At 45.4% G+C, this 20,142-nt stretch overlaps 65 non-coding genes across 65 annotated transcripts; 43 read left to right on the top strand and 22 right to left on the bottom strand.

Moving 5' to 3' along the window:
* Nucleotides 1–244: 244 nt before the first annotated feature.
* On the bottom strand, nt 245–316 carry Trnaa-cgc (transfer RNA alanine (anticodon CGC)). The gene has a single exon. It is a non-coding gene; the product is annotated as a tRNA-Ala (tRNA).
* Nucleotides 317–434: 118 nt separating this feature from the next.
* Trnaw-cca (transfer RNA tryptophan (anticodon CCA)) lies at nt 435–506 on the top strand. Its single transcript has one exon. It is a non-coding gene; the product is annotated as a tRNA-Trp (tRNA).
* A 318-nt stretch (nt 507–824) lies between these two features.
* Trnac-gca (transfer RNA cysteine (anticodon GCA)) lies at nt 825–896 on the top strand. Its single transcript has one exon. It is a non-coding gene; the product is annotated as a tRNA-Cys (tRNA).
* A 274-nt stretch (nt 897–1,170) lies between these two features.
* Nucleotides 1,171–1,242, bottom strand: Trnaa-cgc (transfer RNA alanine (anticodon CGC)). The gene has a single exon. It is a non-coding gene; the product is annotated as a tRNA-Ala (tRNA).
* A 118-nt stretch (nt 1,243–1,360) lies between these two features.
* On the top strand, nt 1,361–1,432 carry Trnaw-cca (transfer RNA tryptophan (anticodon CCA)). Its single transcript has one exon. It is a non-coding gene; the product is annotated as a tRNA-Trp (tRNA).
* Nucleotides 1,433–1,750: 318 nt separating this feature from the next.
* Trnac-gca (transfer RNA cysteine (anticodon GCA)) lies at nt 1,751–1,822 on the top strand. The gene has a single exon. It is a non-coding gene; the product is annotated as a tRNA-Cys (tRNA).
* Nucleotides 1,823–2,096: 274 nt separating this feature from the next.
* Trnaa-cgc (transfer RNA alanine (anticodon CGC)) lies at nt 2,097–2,168 on the bottom strand. Its single transcript has one exon. It is a non-coding gene; the product is annotated as a tRNA-Ala (tRNA).
* A 118-nt stretch (nt 2,169–2,286) lies between these two features.
* Trnaw-cca (transfer RNA tryptophan (anticodon CCA)) lies at nt 2,287–2,358 on the top strand. Its single transcript has one exon. It is a non-coding gene; the product is annotated as a tRNA-Trp (tRNA).
* Nucleotides 2,359–2,676: 318 nt separating this feature from the next.
* Nucleotides 2,677–2,748, top strand: Trnac-gca (transfer RNA cysteine (anticodon GCA)). The gene has a single exon. It is a non-coding gene; the product is annotated as a tRNA-Cys (tRNA).
* A 274-nt stretch (nt 2,749–3,022) lies between these two features.
* On the bottom strand, nt 3,023–3,094 carry Trnaa-cgc (transfer RNA alanine (anticodon CGC)). The gene has a single exon. It is a non-coding gene; the product is annotated as a tRNA-Ala (tRNA).
* Nucleotides 3,095–3,212: 118 nt separating this feature from the next.
* On the top strand, nt 3,213–3,284 carry Trnaw-cca (transfer RNA tryptophan (anticodon CCA)). Its single transcript has one exon. It is a non-coding gene; the product is annotated as a tRNA-Trp (tRNA).
* Nucleotides 3,285–3,602: 318 nt separating this feature from the next.
* Nucleotides 3,603–3,674, top strand: Trnac-gca (transfer RNA cysteine (anticodon GCA)). Its single transcript has one exon. It is a non-coding gene; the product is annotated as a tRNA-Cys (tRNA).
* A 274-nt stretch (nt 3,675–3,948) lies between these two features.
* Nucleotides 3,949–4,020, bottom strand: Trnaa-cgc (transfer RNA alanine (anticodon CGC)). The gene has a single exon. It is a non-coding gene; the product is annotated as a tRNA-Ala (tRNA).
* Nucleotides 4,021–4,138: 118 nt separating this feature from the next.
* Nucleotides 4,139–4,210, top strand: Trnaw-cca (transfer RNA tryptophan (anticodon CCA)). Its single transcript has one exon. It is a non-coding gene; the product is annotated as a tRNA-Trp (tRNA).
* A 318-nt stretch (nt 4,211–4,528) lies between these two features.
* Nucleotides 4,529–4,600, top strand: Trnaf-gaa (transfer RNA phenylalanine (anticodon GAA)). Its single transcript has one exon. It is a non-coding gene; the product is annotated as a tRNA-Phe (tRNA).
* A 274-nt stretch (nt 4,601–4,874) lies between these two features.
* On the bottom strand, nt 4,875–4,946 carry Trnaa-cgc (transfer RNA alanine (anticodon CGC)). Its single transcript has one exon. It is a non-coding gene; the product is annotated as a tRNA-Ala (tRNA).
* Nucleotides 4,947–5,064: 118 nt separating this feature from the next.
* On the top strand, nt 5,065–5,136 carry Trnaw-cca (transfer RNA tryptophan (anticodon CCA)). The gene has a single exon. It is a non-coding gene; the product is annotated as a tRNA-Trp (tRNA).
* Nucleotides 5,137–5,454: 318 nt separating this feature from the next.
* Trnac-gca (transfer RNA cysteine (anticodon GCA)) lies at nt 5,455–5,526 on the top strand. Its single transcript has one exon. It is a non-coding gene; the product is annotated as a tRNA-Cys (tRNA).
* A 274-nt stretch (nt 5,527–5,800) lies between these two features.
* Trnaa-cgc (transfer RNA alanine (anticodon CGC)) lies at nt 5,801–5,872 on the bottom strand. The gene has a single exon. It is a non-coding gene; the product is annotated as a tRNA-Ala (tRNA).
* Nucleotides 5,873–5,990: 118 nt separating this feature from the next.
* Trnaw-cca (transfer RNA tryptophan (anticodon CCA)) lies at nt 5,991–6,062 on the top strand. Its single transcript has one exon. It is a non-coding gene; the product is annotated as a tRNA-Trp (tRNA).
* Nucleotides 6,063–6,380: 318 nt separating this feature from the next.
* Trnaf-gaa (transfer RNA phenylalanine (anticodon GAA)) lies at nt 6,381–6,452 on the top strand. The gene has a single exon. It is a non-coding gene; the product is annotated as a tRNA-Phe (tRNA).
* A 274-nt stretch (nt 6,453–6,726) lies between these two features.
* On the bottom strand, nt 6,727–6,798 carry Trnaa-cgc (transfer RNA alanine (anticodon CGC)). Its single transcript has one exon. It is a non-coding gene; the product is annotated as a tRNA-Ala (tRNA).
* Nucleotides 6,799–6,916: 118 nt separating this feature from the next.
* Trnaw-cca (transfer RNA tryptophan (anticodon CCA)) lies at nt 6,917–6,988 on the top strand. The gene has a single exon. It is a non-coding gene; the product is annotated as a tRNA-Trp (tRNA).
* A 318-nt stretch (nt 6,989–7,306) lies between these two features.
* Nucleotides 7,307–7,378, top strand: Trnac-gca (transfer RNA cysteine (anticodon GCA)). Its single transcript has one exon. It is a non-coding gene; the product is annotated as a tRNA-Cys (tRNA).
* A 274-nt stretch (nt 7,379–7,652) lies between these two features.
* On the bottom strand, nt 7,653–7,724 carry Trnaa-cgc (transfer RNA alanine (anticodon CGC)). The gene has a single exon. It is a non-coding gene; the product is annotated as a tRNA-Ala (tRNA).
* A 118-nt stretch (nt 7,725–7,842) lies between these two features.
* On the top strand, nt 7,843–7,914 carry Trnaw-cca (transfer RNA tryptophan (anticodon CCA)). The gene has a single exon. It is a non-coding gene; the product is annotated as a tRNA-Trp (tRNA).
* Nucleotides 7,915–8,232: 318 nt separating this feature from the next.
* On the top strand, nt 8,233–8,304 carry Trnac-gca (transfer RNA cysteine (anticodon GCA)). Its single transcript has one exon. It is a non-coding gene; the product is annotated as a tRNA-Cys (tRNA).
* Nucleotides 8,305–8,578: 274 nt separating this feature from the next.
* Nucleotides 8,579–8,650, bottom strand: Trnaa-cgc (transfer RNA alanine (anticodon CGC)). Its single transcript has one exon. It is a non-coding gene; the product is annotated as a tRNA-Ala (tRNA).
* A 118-nt stretch (nt 8,651–8,768) lies between these two features.
* On the top strand, nt 8,769–8,840 carry Trnaw-cca (transfer RNA tryptophan (anticodon CCA)). The gene has a single exon. It is a non-coding gene; the product is annotated as a tRNA-Trp (tRNA).
* Nucleotides 8,841–9,158: 318 nt separating this feature from the next.
* Trnac-gca (transfer RNA cysteine (anticodon GCA)) lies at nt 9,159–9,230 on the top strand. The gene has a single exon. It is a non-coding gene; the product is annotated as a tRNA-Cys (tRNA).
* A 274-nt stretch (nt 9,231–9,504) lies between these two features.
* Trnaa-cgc (transfer RNA alanine (anticodon CGC)) lies at nt 9,505–9,576 on the bottom strand. Its single transcript has one exon. It is a non-coding gene; the product is annotated as a tRNA-Ala (tRNA).
* Nucleotides 9,577–9,694: 118 nt separating this feature from the next.
* On the top strand, nt 9,695–9,766 carry Trnaw-cca (transfer RNA tryptophan (anticodon CCA)). The gene has a single exon. It is a non-coding gene; the product is annotated as a tRNA-Trp (tRNA).
* A 318-nt stretch (nt 9,767–10,084) lies between these two features.
* On the top strand, nt 10,085–10,156 carry Trnac-gca (transfer RNA cysteine (anticodon GCA)). Its single transcript has one exon. It is a non-coding gene; the product is annotated as a tRNA-Cys (tRNA).
* Nucleotides 10,157–10,430: 274 nt separating this feature from the next.
* Trnaa-cgc (transfer RNA alanine (anticodon CGC)) lies at nt 10,431–10,502 on the bottom strand. The gene has a single exon. It is a non-coding gene; the product is annotated as a tRNA-Ala (tRNA).
* Nucleotides 10,503–10,620: 118 nt separating this feature from the next.
* Trnaw-cca (transfer RNA tryptophan (anticodon CCA)) lies at nt 10,621–10,692 on the top strand. The gene has a single exon. It is a non-coding gene; the product is annotated as a tRNA-Trp (tRNA).
* Nucleotides 10,693–11,010: 318 nt separating this feature from the next.
* On the top strand, nt 11,011–11,082 carry Trnac-gca (transfer RNA cysteine (anticodon GCA)). Its single transcript has one exon. It is a non-coding gene; the product is annotated as a tRNA-Cys (tRNA).
* Nucleotides 11,083–11,356: 274 nt separating this feature from the next.
* Nucleotides 11,357–11,428, bottom strand: Trnaa-cgc (transfer RNA alanine (anticodon CGC)). The gene has a single exon. It is a non-coding gene; the product is annotated as a tRNA-Ala (tRNA).
* Nucleotides 11,429–11,546: 118 nt separating this feature from the next.
* Nucleotides 11,547–11,618, top strand: Trnaw-cca (transfer RNA tryptophan (anticodon CCA)). The gene has a single exon. It is a non-coding gene; the product is annotated as a tRNA-Trp (tRNA).
* Nucleotides 11,619–11,936: 318 nt separating this feature from the next.
* Trnac-gca (transfer RNA cysteine (anticodon GCA)) lies at nt 11,937–12,008 on the top strand. The gene has a single exon. It is a non-coding gene; the product is annotated as a tRNA-Cys (tRNA).
* A 274-nt stretch (nt 12,009–12,282) lies between these two features.
* Trnaa-cgc (transfer RNA alanine (anticodon CGC)) lies at nt 12,283–12,354 on the bottom strand. Its single transcript has one exon. It is a non-coding gene; the product is annotated as a tRNA-Ala (tRNA).
* A 118-nt stretch (nt 12,355–12,472) lies between these two features.
* On the top strand, nt 12,473–12,544 carry Trnaw-cca (transfer RNA tryptophan (anticodon CCA)). The gene has a single exon. It is a non-coding gene; the product is annotated as a tRNA-Trp (tRNA).
* A 318-nt stretch (nt 12,545–12,862) lies between these two features.
* Nucleotides 12,863–12,934, top strand: Trnac-gca (transfer RNA cysteine (anticodon GCA)). The gene has a single exon. It is a non-coding gene; the product is annotated as a tRNA-Cys (tRNA).
* A 274-nt stretch (nt 12,935–13,208) lies between these two features.
* On the bottom strand, nt 13,209–13,280 carry Trnaa-cgc (transfer RNA alanine (anticodon CGC)). Its single transcript has one exon. It is a non-coding gene; the product is annotated as a tRNA-Ala (tRNA).
* Nucleotides 13,281–13,398: 118 nt separating this feature from the next.
* On the top strand, nt 13,399–13,470 carry Trnaw-cca (transfer RNA tryptophan (anticodon CCA)). Its single transcript has one exon. It is a non-coding gene; the product is annotated as a tRNA-Trp (tRNA).
* A 318-nt stretch (nt 13,471–13,788) lies between these two features.
* Nucleotides 13,789–13,860, top strand: Trnac-gca (transfer RNA cysteine (anticodon GCA)). Its single transcript has one exon. It is a non-coding gene; the product is annotated as a tRNA-Cys (tRNA).
* A 274-nt stretch (nt 13,861–14,134) lies between these two features.
* Nucleotides 14,135–14,206, bottom strand: Trnaa-cgc (transfer RNA alanine (anticodon CGC)). Its single transcript has one exon. It is a non-coding gene; the product is annotated as a tRNA-Ala (tRNA).
* Nucleotides 14,207–14,324: 118 nt separating this feature from the next.
* Trnaw-cca (transfer RNA tryptophan (anticodon CCA)) lies at nt 14,325–14,396 on the top strand. The gene has a single exon. It is a non-coding gene; the product is annotated as a tRNA-Trp (tRNA).
* Nucleotides 14,397–14,714: 318 nt separating this feature from the next.
* On the top strand, nt 14,715–14,786 carry Trnac-gca (transfer RNA cysteine (anticodon GCA)). The gene has a single exon. It is a non-coding gene; the product is annotated as a tRNA-Cys (tRNA).
* A 274-nt stretch (nt 14,787–15,060) lies between these two features.
* Trnaa-cgc (transfer RNA alanine (anticodon CGC)) lies at nt 15,061–15,132 on the bottom strand. Its single transcript has one exon. It is a non-coding gene; the product is annotated as a tRNA-Ala (tRNA).
* Nucleotides 15,133–15,250: 118 nt separating this feature from the next.
* Trnaw-cca (transfer RNA tryptophan (anticodon CCA)) lies at nt 15,251–15,322 on the top strand. The gene has a single exon. It is a non-coding gene; the product is annotated as a tRNA-Trp (tRNA).
* A 318-nt stretch (nt 15,323–15,640) lies between these two features.
* On the top strand, nt 15,641–15,712 carry Trnac-gca (transfer RNA cysteine (anticodon GCA)). The gene has a single exon. It is a non-coding gene; the product is annotated as a tRNA-Cys (tRNA).
* A 274-nt stretch (nt 15,713–15,986) lies between these two features.
* On the bottom strand, nt 15,987–16,058 carry Trnaa-cgc (transfer RNA alanine (anticodon CGC)). Its single transcript has one exon. It is a non-coding gene; the product is annotated as a tRNA-Ala (tRNA).
* A 118-nt stretch (nt 16,059–16,176) lies between these two features.
* Trnaw-cca (transfer RNA tryptophan (anticodon CCA)) lies at nt 16,177–16,248 on the top strand. The gene has a single exon. It is a non-coding gene; the product is annotated as a tRNA-Trp (tRNA).
* Nucleotides 16,249–16,566: 318 nt separating this feature from the next.
* Nucleotides 16,567–16,638, top strand: Trnac-gca (transfer RNA cysteine (anticodon GCA)). The gene has a single exon. It is a non-coding gene; the product is annotated as a tRNA-Cys (tRNA).
* A 274-nt stretch (nt 16,639–16,912) lies between these two features.
* Trnaa-cgc (transfer RNA alanine (anticodon CGC)) lies at nt 16,913–16,984 on the bottom strand. The gene has a single exon. It is a non-coding gene; the product is annotated as a tRNA-Ala (tRNA).
* Nucleotides 16,985–17,102: 118 nt separating this feature from the next.
* Trnaw-cca (transfer RNA tryptophan (anticodon CCA)) lies at nt 17,103–17,174 on the top strand. The gene has a single exon. It is a non-coding gene; the product is annotated as a tRNA-Trp (tRNA).
* A 318-nt stretch (nt 17,175–17,492) lies between these two features.
* Trnac-gca (transfer RNA cysteine (anticodon GCA)) lies at nt 17,493–17,564 on the top strand. Its single transcript has one exon. It is a non-coding gene; the product is annotated as a tRNA-Cys (tRNA).
* A 275-nt stretch (nt 17,565–17,839) lies between these two features.
* Nucleotides 17,840–17,911, bottom strand: Trnaa-cgc (transfer RNA alanine (anticodon CGC)). Its single transcript has one exon. It is a non-coding gene; the product is annotated as a tRNA-Ala (tRNA).
* Nucleotides 17,912–18,029: 118 nt separating this feature from the next.
* On the top strand, nt 18,030–18,101 carry Trnaw-cca (transfer RNA tryptophan (anticodon CCA)). The gene has a single exon. It is a non-coding gene; the product is annotated as a tRNA-Trp (tRNA).
* Nucleotides 18,102–18,419: 318 nt separating this feature from the next.
* Trnac-gca (transfer RNA cysteine (anticodon GCA)) lies at nt 18,420–18,491 on the top strand. Its single transcript has one exon. It is a non-coding gene; the product is annotated as a tRNA-Cys (tRNA).
* Nucleotides 18,492–18,765: 274 nt separating this feature from the next.
* On the bottom strand, nt 18,766–18,837 carry Trnaa-cgc (transfer RNA alanine (anticodon CGC)). The gene has a single exon. It is a non-coding gene; the product is annotated as a tRNA-Ala (tRNA).
* A 118-nt stretch (nt 18,838–18,955) lies between these two features.
* Nucleotides 18,956–19,027, top strand: Trnaw-cca (transfer RNA tryptophan (anticodon CCA)). The gene has a single exon. It is a non-coding gene; the product is annotated as a tRNA-Trp (tRNA).
* A 247-nt stretch (nt 19,028–19,274) lies between these two features.
* Nucleotides 19,275–19,346, top strand: Trnac-gca (transfer RNA cysteine (anticodon GCA)). The gene has a single exon. It is a non-coding gene; the product is annotated as a tRNA-Cys (tRNA).
* A 274-nt stretch (nt 19,347–19,620) lies between these two features.
* Nucleotides 19,621–19,692, bottom strand: Trnaa-cgc (transfer RNA alanine (anticodon CGC)). Its single transcript has one exon. It is a non-coding gene; the product is annotated as a tRNA-Ala (tRNA).
* A 118-nt stretch (nt 19,693–19,810) lies between these two features.
* Trnaw-cca (transfer RNA tryptophan (anticodon CCA)) lies at nt 19,811–19,882 on the top strand. The gene has a single exon. It is a non-coding gene; the product is annotated as a tRNA-Trp (tRNA).
* The last annotated feature ends 260 nt before the right edge of the window (nt 19,883–20,142 follow it).

The following is a 20,142-nucleotide window of genomic DNA, read 5'->3' as shown; positions in this document are numbered from 1 at the left end:
ACGATTGTCGCGGTGAGTTGCAAATACATGTTTGAGATGCACTCCGCACGCCATACCGAAGGCTTTGGAGCAACATTTCAATGGGAGGATCGCAGCCAAGGGTCTTGCAGGTCATCGTCCTGCCGCCATGAGGTCGAACTGTACGAAATCCACTTGCTTGGGGGAAGAATCTTGTACACTGAATTTTATAGAATATGGTGATAGGCAAAAGTTTTCATGTACTGCTGCACGGAGAAACAAAAATTGGAGGAGCTGGGATTTGAACCCAGGACTTTCTGCATGCGAAGCAGACACTCTACCACTGAGTTACACCCCCGCCAGAGCAAGTACATCTGGGACGAGTCTCTCCTGGATACTACTGTCATTATTTCTTAGGTTTGAACGGTACAGTAAGTTTTCGAGGAACCTATTCATGACAAGACCTAAGCAGCGTCGACTCCGTGGCGCAACGGTAGCGCGTCTGACTCCAGATCAGAAGGTTGCGTGTTCAAATCACGTCGGGGTCACAATGAAATTTTCGTTTACAAAAGCCATAGGCGAGTATGTCAGTTTAATCAGATACCAAACGATTACAAAGAACGGACGAACAGAACTTGCTTGAAAAAAGCTACTAGTGCAATTTTCGCATTCTGACATTAAGGTGAAGGCGCCGACTCGCACTTTCTCCAGGCGCGAGGTGTCTAGTATTTTTGATATTTATATCGTTTAACGCTAATATATAACTGAGAGATAATGATTACACGATATTTTGCTCGATTAGACGTCTTTAGCCAGGCAGAGTGTAATATTTTTCGTTAAGTTATGGGAATAGGAAGATCGTGAAAGGGGGTATAGCTCAGTCGTAGAGCATTCGACTGCAGATCGAGAGGTCCCCGGTTCAATCCCGGGTGCCCCCTTCATTTTTCAGTATCTCGAAAAAACAAAAGACGATTGTCGCGGTGAGTTGCAAATACATGTTTGAGATGCACTCCGCACGCCATACCGAAGGCTTTGGAGCAACATTTCAATGGGAGGATCGCAGCCAAGGGTCTTGCAGGTCATCGTCCTGCCGCCATGAGGTCGAACTGTACGAAATCCACTTGCTTGGGGGAAGAATCTTGTACACTGAATTTTATAGAATATGGTGATAGGCAAAAGTTTTCATGTACTGCTGCACGGAGAAACAAAAATTGGAGGAGCTGGGATTTGAACCCAGGACTTTCTGCATGCGAAGCAGACACTCTACCACTGAGTTACACCCCCGCCAGAGCAAGTACATCTGGGACGAGTCTCTCCTGGATACTACTGTCATTATTTCTTAGGTTTGAACGGTACAGTAAGTTTTCGAGGAACCTATTCATGACAAGACCTAAGCAGCGTCGACTCCGTGGCGCAACGGTAGCGCGTCTGACTCCAGATCAGAAGGTTGCGTGTTCAAATCACGTCGGGGTCACAATGAAATTTTCGTTTACGAAAGCCATAGGCGAGTATGTCAGTTTAATCAGATACCAAACGATTACAAAGAACGGACGAACAGAACTTGCTTGAAAAAAGCTACTAGTGCAATTTTCGCATTCTGACATTAAGGTGAAGGCGCCGACTCGCACTTTCTCCAGGCGCGAGGTGTCTAGTATTTTTGATATTTATATCGTTTAACGCTAATATATAACTGAGAGATAATGATTACACGATATTTTGCTCGATTAGACGTCTTTAGCCAGGCAGAGTGTAATATTTTTCGTTAAGTTATGGGAATAGGAAGATCGTGAAAGGGGGTATAGCTCAGTCGTAGAGCATTCGACTGCAGATCGAGAGGTCCCCGGTTCAATCCCGGGTGCCCCCTTCATTTTTCAGTATCTCGAAAAAACAAAAGACGATTGTCGCGGTGAGTTGCAAATACATGTTTGAGATGCACTCCGCACGCCATACCGAAGGCTTTGGAGCAACATTTCAATGGGAGGATCGCAGCCAAGGGTCTTGCAGGTCATCGTCCTGCCGCCATGAGGTCGAACTGTACGAAATCCACTTGCTTGGGGGAAGAATCTTGTACACAGAATTTTATAGAATATGGTGATAGGCAAAAGTTTTCATGTACTGCTGCACGGAGAAACAAAAATTGGAGGAGCTGGGATTTGAACCCAGGACTTTCTGCATGCGAAGCAGACACTCTACCACTGAGTTACACCCCCGCCAGAGCAAGTACATCTGGGACGAGTCTCTCCTGGATACTACTGTCATTATTTCTTAGGTTTGAACGGTACAGTAAGTTTTCGAGGAACCTATTCATGACAAGACCTAAGCAGCGTCGACTCCGTGGCGCAACGGTAGCGCGTCTGACTCCAGATCAGAAGGTTGCGTGTTCAAATCACGTCGGGGTCACAATGAAATTTTCGTTTACGAAAGCCATAGGCGAGTATGTCAGTTTAATCAGATACCAAACGATTACAAAGAACGGACGAACAGAACTTGCTTGAAAAAAGCTACTAGTGCAATTTTCGCATTCTGACATTAAGGTGAAGGCGCCGACTCGCACTTTCTCCAGGCGCGAGGTGTCTAGTATTTTTGATATTTATATCGTTTAACGCTAATATATAACTGAGAGATAATGATTACACGATATTTTGCTCGATTAGACGTCTTTAGCCAGGCAGAGTGTAATATTTTTCGTTAAGTTATGGGAATAGGAAGATCGTGAAAGGGGGTATAGCTCAGTCGTAGAGCATTCGACTGCAGATCGAGAGGTCCCCGGTTCAATCCCGGGTGCCCCCTTCATTTTTCAGTATCTCGAAAAAACAAAAGACGATTGTCGCGGTGAGTTGCAAATACATGTTTGAGATGCACTCCGCACGCCATACCGAAGGCTTTGGAGCAACATTTCAATGGGAGGATCGCAGCCAAGGGTCTTGCAGGTCATCGTCCTGCCGCCATGAGGTCGAACTGTACGAAATCCACTTGCTTGGGGGAAGAATCTTGTACACTGAATTTTATAGAATATGGTGATAGGCAAAAGTTTTCATGTACTGCTGCACGGAGAAACAAAAATTGGAGGAGCTGGGATTTGAACCCAGGACTTTCTGCATGCGAAGCAGACACTCTACCACTGAGTTACACCCCCGCCAGAGCAAGTACATCTGGGACGAGTCTCTCCTGGATACTACTGTCATTATTTCTTAGGTTTGAACGGTACAGTAAGTTTTCGAGGAACCTATTCATGACAAGACCTAAGCAGCGTCGACTCCGTGGCGCAACGGTAGCGCGTCTGACTCCAGATCAGAAGGTTGCGTGTTCAAATCACGTCGGGGTCACAATGAAATTTTCGTTTACGAAAGCCATAGGCGAGTATGTCAGTTTAATCAGATACCAAACGATTACAAAGAACGGACGAACAGAACTTGCTTGAAAAAAGCTACTAGTGCAATTTTCGCATTCTGACATTAAGGTGAAGGCGCCGACTCGCACTTTCTCCAGGCGCGAGGTGTCTAGTATTTTTGATATTTATATCGTTTAACGCTAATATATAACTGAGAGATAATGATTACACGATATTTTGCTCGATTAGACGTCTTTAGCCAGGCAGAGTGTAATATTTTTCGTTAAGCTATGGGAATAGGAAGATCGTGAAAGGGGGTATAGCTCAGTCGTAGAGCATTCGACTGCAGATCGAGAGGTCCCCGGTTCAATCCCGGGTGCCCCCTTCATTTCTCAGTATCTCGAAAAAACAAAAGACGAATGTCGCGGTGAGTTGCAAATACATGTTTGAGATGCACTCCGCACGCCATACCGAAGGCTTTGGAGCAACATTTCAATGGGAGGATCGCAGCCAAGGGTCTTGCAGGTCATCGTCCTGCCGCCATGAGGTCGAACTGTACGAAATCCACTTGCTTGGGGGAAGAATCTTGTACACTGAATTTTATAGAATATGGTGATAGGCAAAAGTTTTCATGTACTGCTGCACGGAGAAACAAAAATTGGAGGAGCTGGGATTTGAACCCAGGACTTTCTGCATGCGAAGCAGACACTCTACCACTGAGTTACACCCCCGCCAGAGCAAGTACATCTGGGACGAGTCTCTCCTGGATACTACTGTCATTATTTCTTAGGTTTGAACGGTACAGTAAGTTTTCGAGGAACCTATTCATGACAAGACCTAAGCAGCGTCGACTCCGTGGCGCAACGGTAGCGCGTCTGACTCCAGATCAGAAGGTTGCGTGTTCAAATCACGTCGGGGTCACAATGAAATTTTCGTTTACGAAAGCCATAGGCGAGTATGTCAGTTTAATCAGATACCAAACGATTACAAAGAACGGACGAACAGAACTTGCTTGAAAAAAGCTACTAGTGCAATTTTCGCATTCTGACATTAAGGTGAAGGCGCCGACTCGCACTTTCTCCAGGCGCGAGGTGTCTAGTATTTTTGATATTTATATCGTTTAACGCTAATATATAACTGAGAGATAATGATTACACGATATTTTGCTCGATTAGACGTCTTTAGCCAGGCAGAGTGTTATATTTTTCGTTAAGTTATGGGAATAGGAAGATCGTGAAAGGGGGTATAGCTCAGTCGTAGAGCATTCGACTGAAGATCGAGAGGTCCCCGGTTCAATCCCGGGTGCCCCCTTCATTTTTCAGTATCTCGAAAAAGCAAAAGACGATTGTCGCGGTGAGTTGCAAATACATGTTTGAGATGCACTCCGCACGCCATACCGAAGGCTTTGGAGCAACATTTCAATGGGAGGATCGCAGCCAAGGGTCTTGCAGGTCATCGTCCTGCCGCCATGAGGTCGAACTGTACGAAATCCACTTGCTTGGGGGAAGAATCTTGTACACTGAATTTTATAGAATATGGTGATAGGCAAAAGTTTTCATGTACTGCTGCACGGAGAAACAAAAATTGGAGGAGCTGGGATTTGAACCCAGGACTTTCTGCATGCGAAGCAGACACTCTACCACTGAGTTACACCCCCGCCAGAGCAAGTACATCTGGGACGAGTCTCTCCTGGATACTACTGTCATTATTTCTTAGGTTTGAACGGTACAGTAAGTTTTCGAGGAACCTATTCATGACAAGACCTAAGCAGCGTCGACTCCGTGGCGCAACGGTAGCGCGTCTGACTCCAGATCAGAAGGTTGCGTGTTCAAATCACGTCGGGGTCACAATGAAATTTTCGTTTACGAAAGCCATAGGCGAGTATGTCAGTTTAATCAGATACCAAACGATTACAAAGAACGGACGAACAGAACTTGCTTGAAAAAAGCTACTAGTGCAATTTTCGCATTCTGACATTAAGGTGAAGGCGCCGACTCGCACTTTCTCCAGGCGCGAGGTGTCTAGTATTTTTGATATTTATATCGTTTAACGCTAATATATAACTGAGAGATAATGAATACACGATATTTTGCTCGATTAGACGTCTTTAGCCAGGCAGAGTGTAATATTTTTCGTTAAGCTATGGGAATAGGAAGATCGTGAAAGGGGGTATAGCTCAGTCGTAGAGCATTCGACTGCAGATCGAGAGGTCCCCGGTTCAATCCCGGGTGCCCCCTTCATTTCTCAGTATCTCGAAAAAACAAAAGACGAATGTCGCGGTGAGTTGCAAATACATGTTTGAGATGCACTCCGCACGCCATACCGAAGGCTTTGGAGCAACATTTCAATGGGAGGATCGCAGCCAAGGGTCTTGCAGGTCATCGTCCTGCCGCCATGAGGTCGAACTGTACGAAATCCACTTGCTTGGGGGAAGAATCTTGTACACTGAATTTTATAGAATATGGTGATAGGCAAAAGTTTTCATGTACTGCTGCACGGAGAAACAAAAATTGGAGGAGCTGGGATTTGAACCCAGGACTTTCTGCATGCGAAGCAGACACTCTACCACTGAGTTACACCCCCGCCAGAGCAAGTACATCTGGGACGAGTCTCTCCTGGATACTACTGTCATTATTTCTTAGGTTTGAACGGTACAGTAAGTTTTCGAGGAACCTATTCATGACAAGACCTAAGCAGCGTCGACTCCGTGGCGCAACGGTAGCGCGTCTGACTCCAGATCAGAAGGTTGCGTGTTCAAATCACGTCGGGGTCACAATGAAATTTTCGTTTACGAAAGCCATAGGCGAGTATGTCAGTTTAATCAGATACCAAACGATTACAAAGAACGGACGAACAGAACTTGCTTGAAAAAAGCTACTAGTGCAATTTTCGCATTCTGACATTAAGGTGAAGGCGCCGACTCGCACTTTCTCCAGGCGCGAGGTGTCTAGTATTTTTGATATTTATATCGTTTAACGCTAATATATAACTGAGAGATAATGATTACACGATATTTTGCTCGATTAGACGTCTTTAGCCAGGCAGAGTGTAATATTTTTCGTTAAGTTATGGGAATAGGAAGATCGTGAAAGGGGGTATAGCTCAGTCGTAGAGCATTCGACTGAAGATCGAGAGGTCCCCGGTTCAATCCCGGGTGCCCCCTTCATTTTTCAGTATCTCGAAAAAGCAAAAGACGATTGTCGCGGTGAGTTGCAAATACATGTTTGAGATGCACTCCGCACGCCATACCGAAGGCTTTGGAGCAACATTTCAATGGGAGGATCGCAGCCAAGGGTCTTGCAGGTCATCGTCCTGCCGCCATGAGGTCGAACTGTACGAAATCCACTTGCTTGGGGGAAGAATCTTGTACACTGAATTTTATAGAATATGGTGATAGGCAAAAGTTTTCATGTACTGCTGCACGGAGAAACAAAAATTGGAGGAGCTGGGATTTGAACCCAGGACTTTCTGCATGCGAAGCAGACACTCTACCACTGAGTTACACCCCCGCCAGAGCAAGTACATCTGGGACGAGTCTCTCCTGGATACTACTGTCATTATTTCTTAGGTTTGAACGGTACAGTAAGTTTTCGAGGAACCTATTCATGACAAGACCTAAGCAGCGTCGACTCCGTGGCGCAACGGTAGCGCGTCTGACTCCAGATCAGAAGGTTGCGTGTTCAAATCACGTCGGGGTCACAATGAAATTTTCGTTTACGAAAGCCATAGGCGAGTATGTCAGTTTAATCAGATACCAAACGATTACAAAGAACGGACGAACAGAACTTGCTTGAAAAAAGCTACTAGTGCAATTTTCGCATTCTGACATTAAGGTGAAGGCGCCGACTCGCACTTTCTCCAGGCGCGAGGTGTCTAGTATTTTTGATATTTATATCGTTTAACGCTAATATATAACTGAGAGATAATGATTACACGATATTTTGCTCGATTAGACGTCTTTAGCCAGGCAGAGTGTAATATTTTTCGTTAAGTTATGGGAATAAGAAGATCGTGGAAGGGGGTATAGCTCAGTCGTAGAGCATTCGACTGCAGATCGAGAGGTCCCCGGTTCAATCCCGGGTGCCCCCTTCATTTTTCAGTATCTCGAAAAAACAAAAGACGATTGTCGCGGTGAGTTGCAAATACATGTTTGAGATGCACTCCGCACGCCATACCGAAGGCTTTGGAGCAACATTTCAATGGGAGGATCGCAGCCAAGGGTCTTGCAGGTCATCGTCCTGCCGCCATGAGGTCGAACTGTACGAAATCCACTTGCTTGGGGGAAGAATCTTGTACACTGAATTTTATAGAATATGGTGATAGGCAAAAGTTTTCATGTACTGCTGCACGGAGAAACAAAAATTGGAGGAGCTGGGATTTGAACCCAGGACTTTCTGCATGCGAAGCAGACACTCTACCACTGAGTTACACCCCCGCCAGAGCAAGTACATCTGGGACGAGTCTCTCCTGGATACTACTGTCATTATTTCTTAGGTTTGAACGGTACAGTAAGTTTTCGAGGAACCTATTCATGACAAGACCTAAGCAGCGTCGACTCCGTGGCGCAACGGTAGCGCGTCTGACTCCAGATCAGAAGGTTGCGTGTTCAAATCAAGTCGGGGTCACAATGAAATTTTCGTTTACGAAAGCCATAGGCGAGTATGTCAGTTTAATCAGATACCAAACGATTACAAAGAACGGACGAACAGAACTTGCTTGAAAAAAGCTACTAGTGCAATTTTCGCATTCTGACATTAAGGTGAAGGCGCCGACTCGCACTTTCTCCAGGCGCGAGGTGTCTAGTATTTTTGATATTTATATCGTTTAACGCTAATATATAACTGAGAGATAATGATTACACGATATTTTGCTCGATTAGACGTCTTTAGCCAGGCAGAGTGTAATATTTTTCGTTAAGTTATGGGAATAGGAAGATCGTGAAAGGGGGTATAGCTCAGTCGTAGAGCATTCGACTGCAGATCGAGAGGTCCCCGGTTCAATCCCGGGTGCCCCCTTCATTTTTCAGTATCTCGAAAAAACAAAAGACGATTGTCGCGGTGAGTTGCAAATACATGTTTGAGATGCACTCCGCACGCCATACCGAAGGCTTTGGAGCAACATTTCAATGGGAGGATCGCAGCCAAGGGTCTTGCAGGTCATCGTCCTGCCGCCATGAGGTCGAACTGTACGAAATCCACTTGCTTGGGGGAAGAATCTTGTACACTGAATTTTATAGAATATAGTGATAGGCAAAAGTTTTCATGTACTGCTGCACGGAGAAACAAAAATTGGAGGAGCTGGGATTTGAACCCAGGACTTTCTGCATGCGAAGCAGACACTCTACCACTGAGTTACACCCCCGCCAGAGCAAGTACATCTGGGACGAGTCTCTCCTGGATACTACTGTCATTATTTCTTAGGTTTGAACGGTACAGTAAGTTTTCGAGGAACCTATTCATGACAAGACCTAAGCAGCGTCGACTCCGTGGCGCAACGGTAGCGCGTCTGACTCCAGATCAGAAGGTTGCGTGTTCAAATCACGTCGGGGTCACAATGAAATTTTCGTTTACGAAAGCCATAGGCGAGTATGTCAGTTTAATCAGATACCAAACGATTACAAAGAACGGACGAACAGAACTTGCTTGAAAAAAGCTACTAGTGCAATTTTCGCATTCTGACATTAAGGTGAAGGCGCCGACTCGCACTTTCTCCAGGCGCGAGGTGTCTAGTATTTTTGATATTTATATCGTTTAACGCTAATATATAACTGAGAGATAATGATTACACGATATTTTGCTCGATTAGACGTCTTTAGCCAGGCAGAGTGTAATATTTTTCGTTAAGTTATGGGAATAGGAAGATCGTGAAAGGGGGTATAGCTCAGTCGTAGAGCATTCGACTGCAGATCGGGAGGTCCCCGGTTCAATCCCGGGTGCCCCCTTCATTTTTCAGTATCTCGAAAAAACAAAAGACGATTGTCGCGGTGAGTTGCAAATACATGTTTGAGATGCACTCCGCACGCCATACCGAAGGCTTTGGAGCAACATTTCAATGGGAGGATCGCAGCCAAGGGTCTTGCAGGTCATCGTCCTGCCGCCATGAGGTCGAACTGTACGAAATCCACTTGCTTGGGGGAAGAATCTTGTACACTGAATTTTATAGAATATGGTGATAGGCAAAAGTTTTCATGTACTGCTGCACGGAGAAACAAAAATTGGAGGAGCCGGGATTTGAACCCAGGACTTTCTGCATGCGAAGCAGACACTCTACCACTGAGTTACACCCCCGCCAGAGCAAGTACATCTGGGACGAGTCTCTCCTGGATACTACTGTCATTATTTCTTAGGTTTGAACGGTACAGTAAGTTTTCGAGGAACCTATTCATGACAAGACCTAAGCAGCGTCGACTCCGTGGCGCAACGGTAGCGCGTCTGACTCCAGATCAGAAGGTTGCGTGTTCAAATCACGTCGGGGTCACAATGAAATTTTCGTTTACGAAAGCCATAGGCGAGTATGTCAGTTTAATCAGATACCAAACGATTACAAAGAACGGACGAACAGAACTTGCTTGAAAAAAGCTACTAGTGCAATTTTCGCATTCTGACATTAAGGTGAAGGCGCCGACTCGCACTTTCTCCAGGCGCGAGGTGTCTAGTATTTTTGATATTTATATCGTTTAACGCTAATATATAACTGAGAGATAATGATTACACGATATTTTGCTCGATTAGACGTCTTTAGCCAGGCAGAGTGTAATATTTTTCGTTAAGTTATGGGAATAGGAAGATCGTGAAAGGGGGTATAGCTCAGTCGTAGAGCATTCGACTGCAGATCGAGAGGTCTCCGGTTCAATCCCGGGTGCCCCCTTCATTTTTCAGTATCTCGAAAAAACAAAAGACGATTGTCGCGGTGAGTTGCAAATACATGTTTGAGATGCACTCCGCACGCCATACCGAAGGCTTTGGAGCAACATTTCAATGGGAGGATCGCAGCCAAGGGTCTTGCAGGTCATCGTCCTGCCGCCATGAGGTCGAACTGTACGAAATCCACTTGCTTGGGGGAAGAATCTTGTACACTGAATTTTATAGAATATGGTGATAGGCAAAAGTTTTCATGTACTGCTGCACGGAGAAACAAAAATTGGAGGAGCCGGGATTTGAACCCAGGACTTTCTGCATGCGAAGCAGACACTCTTCCACTGAGTTACACCCCCGCCAGAGCAAGTACATCTGGGACGAGTCTCTCCTGGATACTACTGTCATTATTTCTTAGGTTTGAACGGTACAGTAAGTTTTCGAGGAACCTATTCATGACAAGACCTAAGCAGCGTCGACTCCGTGGCGCAACGGTAGCGCGTCTGACTCCAGATCAGAAGGTTGCGTGTTCAAATCACGTCGGGGTCACAAAGAAATTTTCGTTTACGAAAGCCATAGGCGAGTATGTCAGTTTAATCAGATACCAAACGATTACAAAGAACGGACGAACAGAACTTGCTTGAAAAAAGCTACTAGTGCAATTTTCGCATTCTGACATTAAGGTGAAGGCGCCGACTCGCACTTTCTCCAGGCGCGAGGTGTCTAGTATTTTTGATATTTATATCGTTTAACGCTAATATATAACTGAGAGATAATGATTACACGATATTTTGCTCGATTAGACGTCTTTAGCCAGGCAGAGTGTAATATTTTTCGTTAAGCTATGGGAATAGGAAGATCGTGAAAGGGGGTATAGCTCAGTCGTAGAGCATTCGACTGCAGATCGAGAGGTCCCCGGTTCAATCCCGGGTGCCCCCTTCATTTTTCAGTATCTCGAAAAAACAAAAGACGATTGTCGCGGTGAGTTGCAAATACATGTTTGAGATGCACTCCGCACGCCATACCGAAGGCCTTGGAGCAACATTTCAATGGGAGGATCGCAGCCAAGGGTCTTGCAGGTCATCGTCCTGCCGCCATGAGGTCGAACTGTACGAAATCCACTTGCTTGGGGGAAGAATCTTGTACACTGAATTTTATAGAATATGGTGATAGGCAAAAGTTTTCATGTACTGCTGCACGGAGAAACAAAAATTGGAGGAGCTGGGATTTGAACCCAGGACTTTCTGCATGCGAAGCAGACACTCTACCACTGAGTTACACCCCCGCCAGAGCAAGTACATCTGGGACGAGTCTCTCCTGGATACTACTGTCATTATTTCTTAGGTTTGAACGGTACAGTAAGTTTTCGAGGAACCTATTCATGACAAGACCTAAGCAGCGTCGACTCCGTGGCGCAACGGTAGCGCGTCTGACTCCAGATCAGAAGGTTGCGTGTTCAAATCACGTCGGGGTCACAATGAAATTTTCGTTTACGAAAGCCATAGGCGAGTATGTCAGTTTAATCAGATACCAAACGATTACAAAGAACGGACGAACAGAACTTGCTTGAAAAAAGCTACTAGTGCAATTTTCGCATTCTGACATTAAGGTGAAGGCGCCGACTCGCACTTTCTCCAGGCGCGAGGTGTCTAGTATTTTTGATATTTATATCGTTTAACGCTAATATATAACTGAGAGATAATGATTACACGATATTTTGCTCGATTAGACGTCTTTAGCCAGGCAGAGTGTAATATTTTTCGTTAAGCTATGGGAATAGGAAGATCGTGAAAGGGGGTATAGCTCAGTCGTAGAGCATTCGACTGCAGATCGAGAGGTCCCCGGTTCAATCCCGGGTGCCCCCTTCATTTTTCAGTATCTCGAAAAAACAAAAGACGATTGTCGCGGTGAGTTGCAAATACATGTTTGAGATGCACTCCGCACGCCATACCGAAGGCTTTGGAGCAACATTTCAATGGGAGGATCGCAGCCAAGGGTCTTGCAGGTCATCGTCCTGCCGCCATGAGGTCGAACTGTACGAAATCCACTTGCTTGGGGGAAGAATCTTGTACACTGAATTTTATAGAATATGGTGATAGGCAAAAGTTTTCATGTACTGCTGCACGGAGAAACAAAAATTGGAGGAGCTGGGATTTGAACCCAGGACTTTCTGCATGCGAAGCAGACACTCTACCACTGAGTTACACCCCCGCCAGAGCAAGTACATCTGGGACGAGTCTCTCCTGGATACTACTGTCATTATTTCTTAGGTTTGAACGGTACAGTAAGTTTTCGAGGAACCTATTCATGACAAGACCTAAGCAGCGTCGACTCCGTGGCGCAACGGTAGCGCGTCTGACTCCAGATCAGAAGGTTGCGTGTTCAAATCACGTCGGGGTCACAATGAAATTTTCGTTTACGAAAGCCATAGGCGAGTATGTCAGTTTAATCAGATACCAAACGATTACAAAGAACGGACGAACAGAACTTGCTTGAAAAAAGCTACTAGTGCAATTTTCGCATTCTGACATTAAGGTGAAGGCGCCGACTCGCACTTTCTCCAGGCGCGAGGTGTCTAGTATTTTTGATATTTATATCGTTTAACGTTAATATATAACTGAGAGATAATGATTACACGATATTTTGCTCGATTAGACGTCTTTAGCCAGGCAGAGTGTAATATTTTTCGTTAAGTTATGGGAATAGGAAGATCGTGAAAGGGGGTATAGCTCAGTCGTAGAGCATTCGACTGCAGATCGAGGGGTCCCCGGTTCAATCCAGGGTGCCCCCTTCATTTTTCAGTATCTCGAAAAAACAAAAGACGATTGTCGCGGTGAGTTGCAAATACATGTTTGAGATGCACTCCGCACGCCATACCGAAGGCTTTGGAGCAACATTTCAATGGGAGGATCGCAGCCAAGGGTCTTGCAGGTCATCGTCCTGCCGCCATGAGGTCGAACTGTACGAAATCCACTTGCTTGGGGGAAGAATCTTGTACACTGAATTTTATAGAATATGGTGATAGGCAAAAGTTTTCATGTACTGCTGCACGGAGAAACAAAAATTGGAGGAGCTGGGATTTGAACCCAGGACTTTCTGCATGCGAAGCAGACACTCTACCACTGAGTTACACCCCCGCCAGAGCAAGTACATCTGGGACGAGTCTCTCCTGGATACTACTGTCATTATTTCTTAGGTTTGAACGGTACAGTAAGTTTTCGAGGAACCTATTCATGACAAGACCTAAGCAGCGTCGACTCCGTGGCGCAACGGTAGCGCGTCTGACTCCAGATCAGAAGGTTGCGTGTTCAAATCACGTCGGGGTCACAATGAAATTTTCGTTTACGAAAGCCATAGGCGAGTATGTCAGTTTAATCAGATACCAAACGATTACAAAGAACGGACGAACAGAACTTGCTTGAAAAAAGCTACTAGTGCAATTTTCGCATTCTGACATTAAGGTGAAGGCGCCGACTCGCACTTTCTCCAGGCGCGAGGTGTCTAGTATTTTTGATATTTATATCGTTTAACGTTAATATATAACTGAGAGATAATGATTACACGATATTTTGCTCGATTAGACGTCTTTAGCCAGGCAGAGTGTAATATTTTTCGTTAAGTTATGGGAATAGGAAGATCGTGAAAGGGGGTATAGCTCAGTCGTAGAGCATTCGACTGCAGATCGAGAGGTCCCCGGTTCAATCCCGGGTGCCCCCTTCATTTTTCAGTATCTCGAAAAAACAAAAGACGATTGTCGCGGTGAGTTGCAAATACATGTTTGAGATGCACTCCGCACGCCATACCGAAGGCTTTGGAGCAACATTTCAATGGGAGGATCGCAGCCAAGGGTCTTGCAGGTCATCGTCCTGCCGCCATGAGGTCGAACTGTACGAAATCCACTTGCTTGGGGGAAGAATCTTGTACACTGAATTTTATAGAATATGGTGATAGGCAAAAGTTTTCATGTACTGCTGCACGGAGAAACAAAAATTGGAGGAGCTGGGATTTGAACCCAGGACTTTCTGCATGCGAAGCAGACACTCTACCACTGAGTTACACCCCCGCCAGAGCAAGTACATCTGGGACGAGTCTCTCCTGGATACTACTGTCATTATTTCTTAGGTTTGAACGGTACAGTAAGTTTTCGAAGAACCTATTCATGACAAGACCTAAGCAGCGTCGACTCCGTGGCGCAACGGTAGCGCGTCTGACTCCAGATCAGAAGGTTGCGTGTTCAAATCACGTCGGGGTCACAATGAAATTTTCGTTTACGAAAGCCATAGGCGAGTATGTCAGTTTAATCAGATACCAAACGATTACAAAGAACGGACGAACAGAACTTGCTTGAAAAAAGCTACTAGTGCAATTTTCGCATTCTGACATTAAGGTGAAGGCGCCGACTCGCACTTTCTCCAGGCGCGAGGTGTCTAGTATTTTTGATATTTATATCGTTTAACGCTAATATATAACTGAGAGATAATGACTACACGATATTTTGCTCGATTAGACGTCTTTAGCCAGGCAGAGTGTAATATTTTTCGTTAAGTTATGGGAATAGGAAGATCGTGAAAGGGGGTATAGCTCAGTCGTAGAGCATTCGACTGCAGATCGAGAGGTCCCCGGTTAAATCCCGGGTGCCCCCTTCATTTTTCAGTATCTCGAAAAAACAAAAGACGATTGTCGCGGTGAGTTGCAAATACATGTTTGAGATGCACTCCGCACGCCATACCGAAGGCTTTGGAGCAACATTTCAATGGGAGGATCGCAGCCAAGGGTCTTGCAGGTCATCGTCCTGCCGCCATGAGGTCGAACTGTACGAAATCCACTTGCTTGGGGGAAGAATCTTGTACACTGAATTTTATAGAATATGGTGATAGGCAAAAGTTTTCATGTACTGCTGCACGGAGAAACAAAAATTGGAGGAGCTGGGATTTGAACCCAGGACTTTCTGCATGCGAAGCAGACACTCTACCACTGAGTTACACCCCCGCCAGAGCAAGTACATCTGGGACGAGTCTCTCCTGGATACTACTGTCATTATTTCTTACGTTTGAACGGTACAGTAAGTTTTCGAGGAACCTATTCATGACAAGACCTAAGCAGCGTCGACTCCGTGGCGCAACGGTAGCGCGTCTGACTCCAGATCAGAAGGTTGCGTGTTCAAATCACGTCGGGGTCACAATGAAATTTTCGTTTACGAAAGCCATAGGCGAGTATGTCAGTTTAATCAGATACCAAACGATTACAAAGAACGGACGAACAGAACTTGCTTGAAAAAAGCTACTAGTGCAATTTTCGCATTCTGACATTAAGGTGAAGGCGCCGACTCGCACTTTCTCCAGGCGCGAGGTGTCTAGTATTTTTGATATTTATATCGTTTAACGCTAATATATAACTGAGAGATAATGACTACACGATATTTTGCTCGATTAGACGTCTTTAGCCAGGCAGAGTGTAATATTTTTCGTTAAGTTATGGGAATAGGAAGATCGTGAAAGGGGGTATAGCTCAGTCGTAGAGCATTCGACTGCAGATCGAGAGGTCCCCGGTTAAATCCCGGGTGCCCCCTTCATTTTTCAGTATCTCGAAAAAACAAAAGACGATTGTCGCGGTGAGTTGCAAATACATGTTTGAGATGCACTCCGCACGCCATACCGAAGGCTTTGGAGCAACATTTCAATGGGAGGATCGCAGCCAAGGGTCTTGCAGGTCATCGTCCTGCCGCCATGAGGTCGAACTGTACGAAATCCACTTGCTTGGGGGAAGAATCTTGTACACTGAATTTTATAGAATATGGTGATAGGCAAAAGTTTTCATGTACTGCTGCACGGAGAAACAAAAATTGGAGGAGCTGGGATTTGAACCCAGGACTTTCTGCATGCGAAGCAGACACTCTACCACTGAGTTACACCCCCGCCAGAGCAAGTACATCTGGGACGAGTCTCTCCTGGATACTACTGTCATTATTTCTTAGGTTTGAACGGTACAGTAAGTTTTCGAGGAACCTATTCATGACAAGACCTAAGCAGCGTCGACTCCGTGGCGCAACGGTAGCGCGTCTGACTCCAGATCAGAAGGTTGCGTGTTCAAATCACGTCGGGGTCACAATGAAATTTTCGTTTACGAAAGCCATAGGCGAGTATGTCAGTTTAATCAGATACCAAACGATTACAAAGAACGGACGAACAGAACTTGCTTGAAAAAAGCTACTAGTGCAATTTTCGCATTCTGACATTAAGGTGAAGGCGCCGACTCGCACTTTCTCCAGGCGCGAGGTGTCTAGTATTTTTGATATTTATATCGTTTAACGCTAATATATAACTGAGAGATAATGATTACACGATATTTTGCTCGATTAGACGTCTTTAGCCAGGCAGAGTGTAATATTTTTCGTTAAGTTATGGGAATAGGAAGATCGTGAAAGGGGGTATAGCTCAGTCGTAGAGCATTCGACTGCAGATCGAGAGGTCCCCGGTTCAATCGCGGGTGCCCCCTTCATTTTTCAGTATCTCGAAAAAACAAAAGACGATTGTCGCGGTGAGTTGCAAATACATGTTTGAGATGCACTCCGCACGCCATACCGAAGGCTTTGGAGCAACATTTCAATGGGAGGATCGCAGCCAAGGGTCTTGCAGGTCATCGTCCTGCCGCCATGAGGTCGAACTGTACGAAATCCACTTGCTTGGGGGAAGAATCTTGTACACTGAATTTTATAGAATATGGTGATAGGCAAAAGTTTTCATGTACTGCTGCACGGAGAAACAAAAATTGGAGGAGCTGGGATTTGAACCCAGGACTTTCTGCATGCGAAGCAGACACTCTACCACTGAGTTACACCCCCGCCAGAGCAAGTACATCTGGGACGAGTCTCTCCTGGATACTACTGTCATTATTTCTTAGGTTTGAACGGTACAGTAAGTTTTCGAGGAACCTATTCATGACAAGACCTAAGCACCGTCGACTCCGTGGCGCAACGGTAGCGCGTCTGACTCCAGATCAGAAGGTTGCGTGTTCAAATCACGTCGGGGTCACAATGAAATTTTCGTTTACGAAAGCCATAGGCGAGTATGTCAGTTTAATCAGATACCAAACGATTACAAAGAACGGACGAACAGAACTTGCTTGAAAAAAGCTACTAGTGCAATTTTCGCATTCTGACATTAAGGTGAAGGCGCCGACTCGCACTTTCTCCAGGCGCGAGGTGTCTAGTATTTTTGATATTTATATCGTTTAACGCTAATATATAACTGAGAGATAATGATTACACGATATTTTGCTCGATTAGACGTCTTTAGCCAGGCAGAGTGTAATATTTTTCGTTAAGTTATGGGAATAGGAAGATCGTGAAAGGGGGTATAGCTCAGTCGTAGAGCATTCGACTGCAGATCGAGAGGTCCCCGGTTCAATCCCGGGTGCCCCCTTCATTTTTTCAGTATCTCGAAAAAACAAAAGACGATTGTCGCGGTGAGTTGCAAATACATGTTTGAGATGCACTCCGCACGCCATACCGAAGGCTTTGGAGCAACATTTCAATGGGAGGATCGCAGCCAAGGGTCTTGCAGGTCATCGTCCTGCCGCCATGAGGTCGAACTGTACGAAATCCACTTGCTTGGGGGAAGAATCTTGTACACTGAATTTTATAGAATATGGTGATAGGCAAAAGTTTTCATGTACTGCTGCACGGAGAAACAAAAATTGGAGGAGCTGGGATTTGAACCCAGGACTTTCTGCATGCGAAGCAGACACTCTACCACTGAGTTACACCCCCGCCAGAACAAGTACATCTGGGACGAGTCTCTCCTGGATACTACTGTCATTATTTCTTAGGTTTGAACGGTACAGTAAGTTTTCGAGGAACCTATTCATGACAAGACCTAAGCAGCGTCGACTCCGTGGCGCAACGGTAGCGCGTCTGACTCCAGATCAGAAGGTTGCGTGTTCAAATCACGTCGGGGTCACAATGAAATTTTCGTTTACGAAAGCCATAGGCGAGTATGTCAGTTTAATCAGATACCAAACGATTACAAAGAACGGACGAACAGAACTTGCTTGAAAAAAGCTACTAGTGCAATTTTCGCATTCTGACATTAAGGTGAAGGCGCCGACTCGCACTTTCTCCAGGCGCGAGGTGTCTAGTATTTTTGATATTTATATCGTTTAACGTTAATATATAACTGAGAGATAATGATTACACGATATTTTGCTCGATTAGACGTCTTTAGCCAGGCAGAGTGTAATATTTTTCGTTAAGTTATGGGAATAGGAAGATCGTGAAAGGGGGTATAGCTCAGTCGTAGAGCATTCGACTGCAGATCGAGAGGTCCCCGGTTCAATCCCGGGTGCCCCCTTCATTTTTCAGTATCTCGAAAAAACAAAAGACGATTGTCGCGGTGAGTTGCAAATACATGTTTGAGATGCACTCCGCACGCCATACCGAAGGCTTTGGAGCAACATTTCAATGGGAGGATCGCAGCCAAGGGTCTTGCAGGTCATCGTCCTGCCGCCATGAGGTCGAACTGTACGAAATCCACTTGCTTGGGGGAAGAATCTTGTACACTGAATTTTATAGAATATGGTGATAGGCAAAAGTTTTCATGTACTGCTGCACGGAGAAACAAAAATTGGAGGAGCTGGGATTTGAACCCAGGACTTTCTGCATGCGAAGCAGACACTCTACCACTGAGTTACACCCCCGCCAGAGCAAGTACATCTGGGACGAGTCTCTCCTGGATACTACTGTCATTATTTCTTAGGTTTGAACGGTACAGTAAGTTTTCGAGGAACCTATTCATGACAAGACCTAAGCAGCGTCGACTCCGTGGCGCAACGGTAGCGCGTCTGACTCCAGATCAGAAGGTTGCGTGTTCAAATCACGTCGGGGTCACAATGACGAACAGAACTTGCTTGAAAAAAGCTACTAGTGCAATTTTCGCATTCTGACATTAAGGTGAAGGTGCCGACTCGCACTTTCTCCAGGCGCGAGGTGTCTAGTATTTTTGATATTTATATCGTTTAACGCTAATATATAACTGAGAGATAATGATTACACGATATTTTGCTCGATTAGACGTCTTTAGCCAGGCAGAGTGTAATATTTTTCGTTAAGTTATGGGAATAGGAAGATCGTGAAAGGGGGTATAGCTCAGTCGTAGAGCATTCGACTGCAGATCGAGAGGTCCCCGGTTCAATCCCGGGTGCCCCCTTCATTTTTCAGTATCTCGAAAAAACAAAAGACGATTGTCGCGGTGAGTTGCAAATACATGTTTGAGATGCACTCCGCACGCCATACCGAAGGCTTTGGAGCAACATTTCAATGGGAGGATCGCAGCCAAGGGTCTTGCAGGTCATCGTCCTGCCGCCATGAGGTCGAACTGTACGAAATCCACTTGCTTGGGGGAAGAATCTTGTACACTGAATTTTATAGAATATGGTGATAGGCAAAAGTTTTCATGTACTGCTGCACGGAGAAACAAAAATTGGAGGAGCTGGGATTTGAACCCAGGACTTTCTGCATGCGAAGCAGACACTCTACCACTGAGTTACACCCCCGCCAGAGCAAGTACATCTGGGACGAGTCTCTCCTGGATACTACTGTCATTATTTCTTACGTTTGAACGGTACAGTAAGTTTTCGAGGAACCTATTCATGACAAGACCTAAGCAGCGTCGACTCCGTGGCGCAACGGTAGCGCGTCTGACTCCAGATCAGAAGGTTGCGTGTTCAAATCACGTCGGGGTCACAATGAAATTTTCGTTTACGAAAGCCATAGGCGAGTATGTCAGTTTAATCAGATACCAAACGATTACAAAGAACGGACGAACAGAACTTGCTTGAAAAAAGCTACTAGTGCAATTTTCGCATTCTGACATTAAGGTGAAGGCGCCGACTCGCACTTTCTCCAGGCGCGAGGTGTCTAGTATTTTTGATATTTATATCGTTTAACGCTAATATATAACTGAGAGATAATGATTACACGATATTTTGCTCGATTAGACGTCT

This window comes from Schistocerca cancellata, chromosome 3 (genome assembly GCF_023864275.1).
Source record: "Schistocerca cancellata isolate TAMUIC-IGC-003103 chromosome 3, iqSchCanc2.1, whole genome shotgun sequence".
Classification (NCBI taxonomy): Eukaryota; Metazoa; Arthropoda; class Insecta; order Orthoptera; family Acrididae; genus Schistocerca; species Schistocerca cancellata.
The sequence above is the reverse complement of the archived record's forward strand: the minus strand, read 5'-3'. Positions and strand labels throughout refer to the sequence as shown.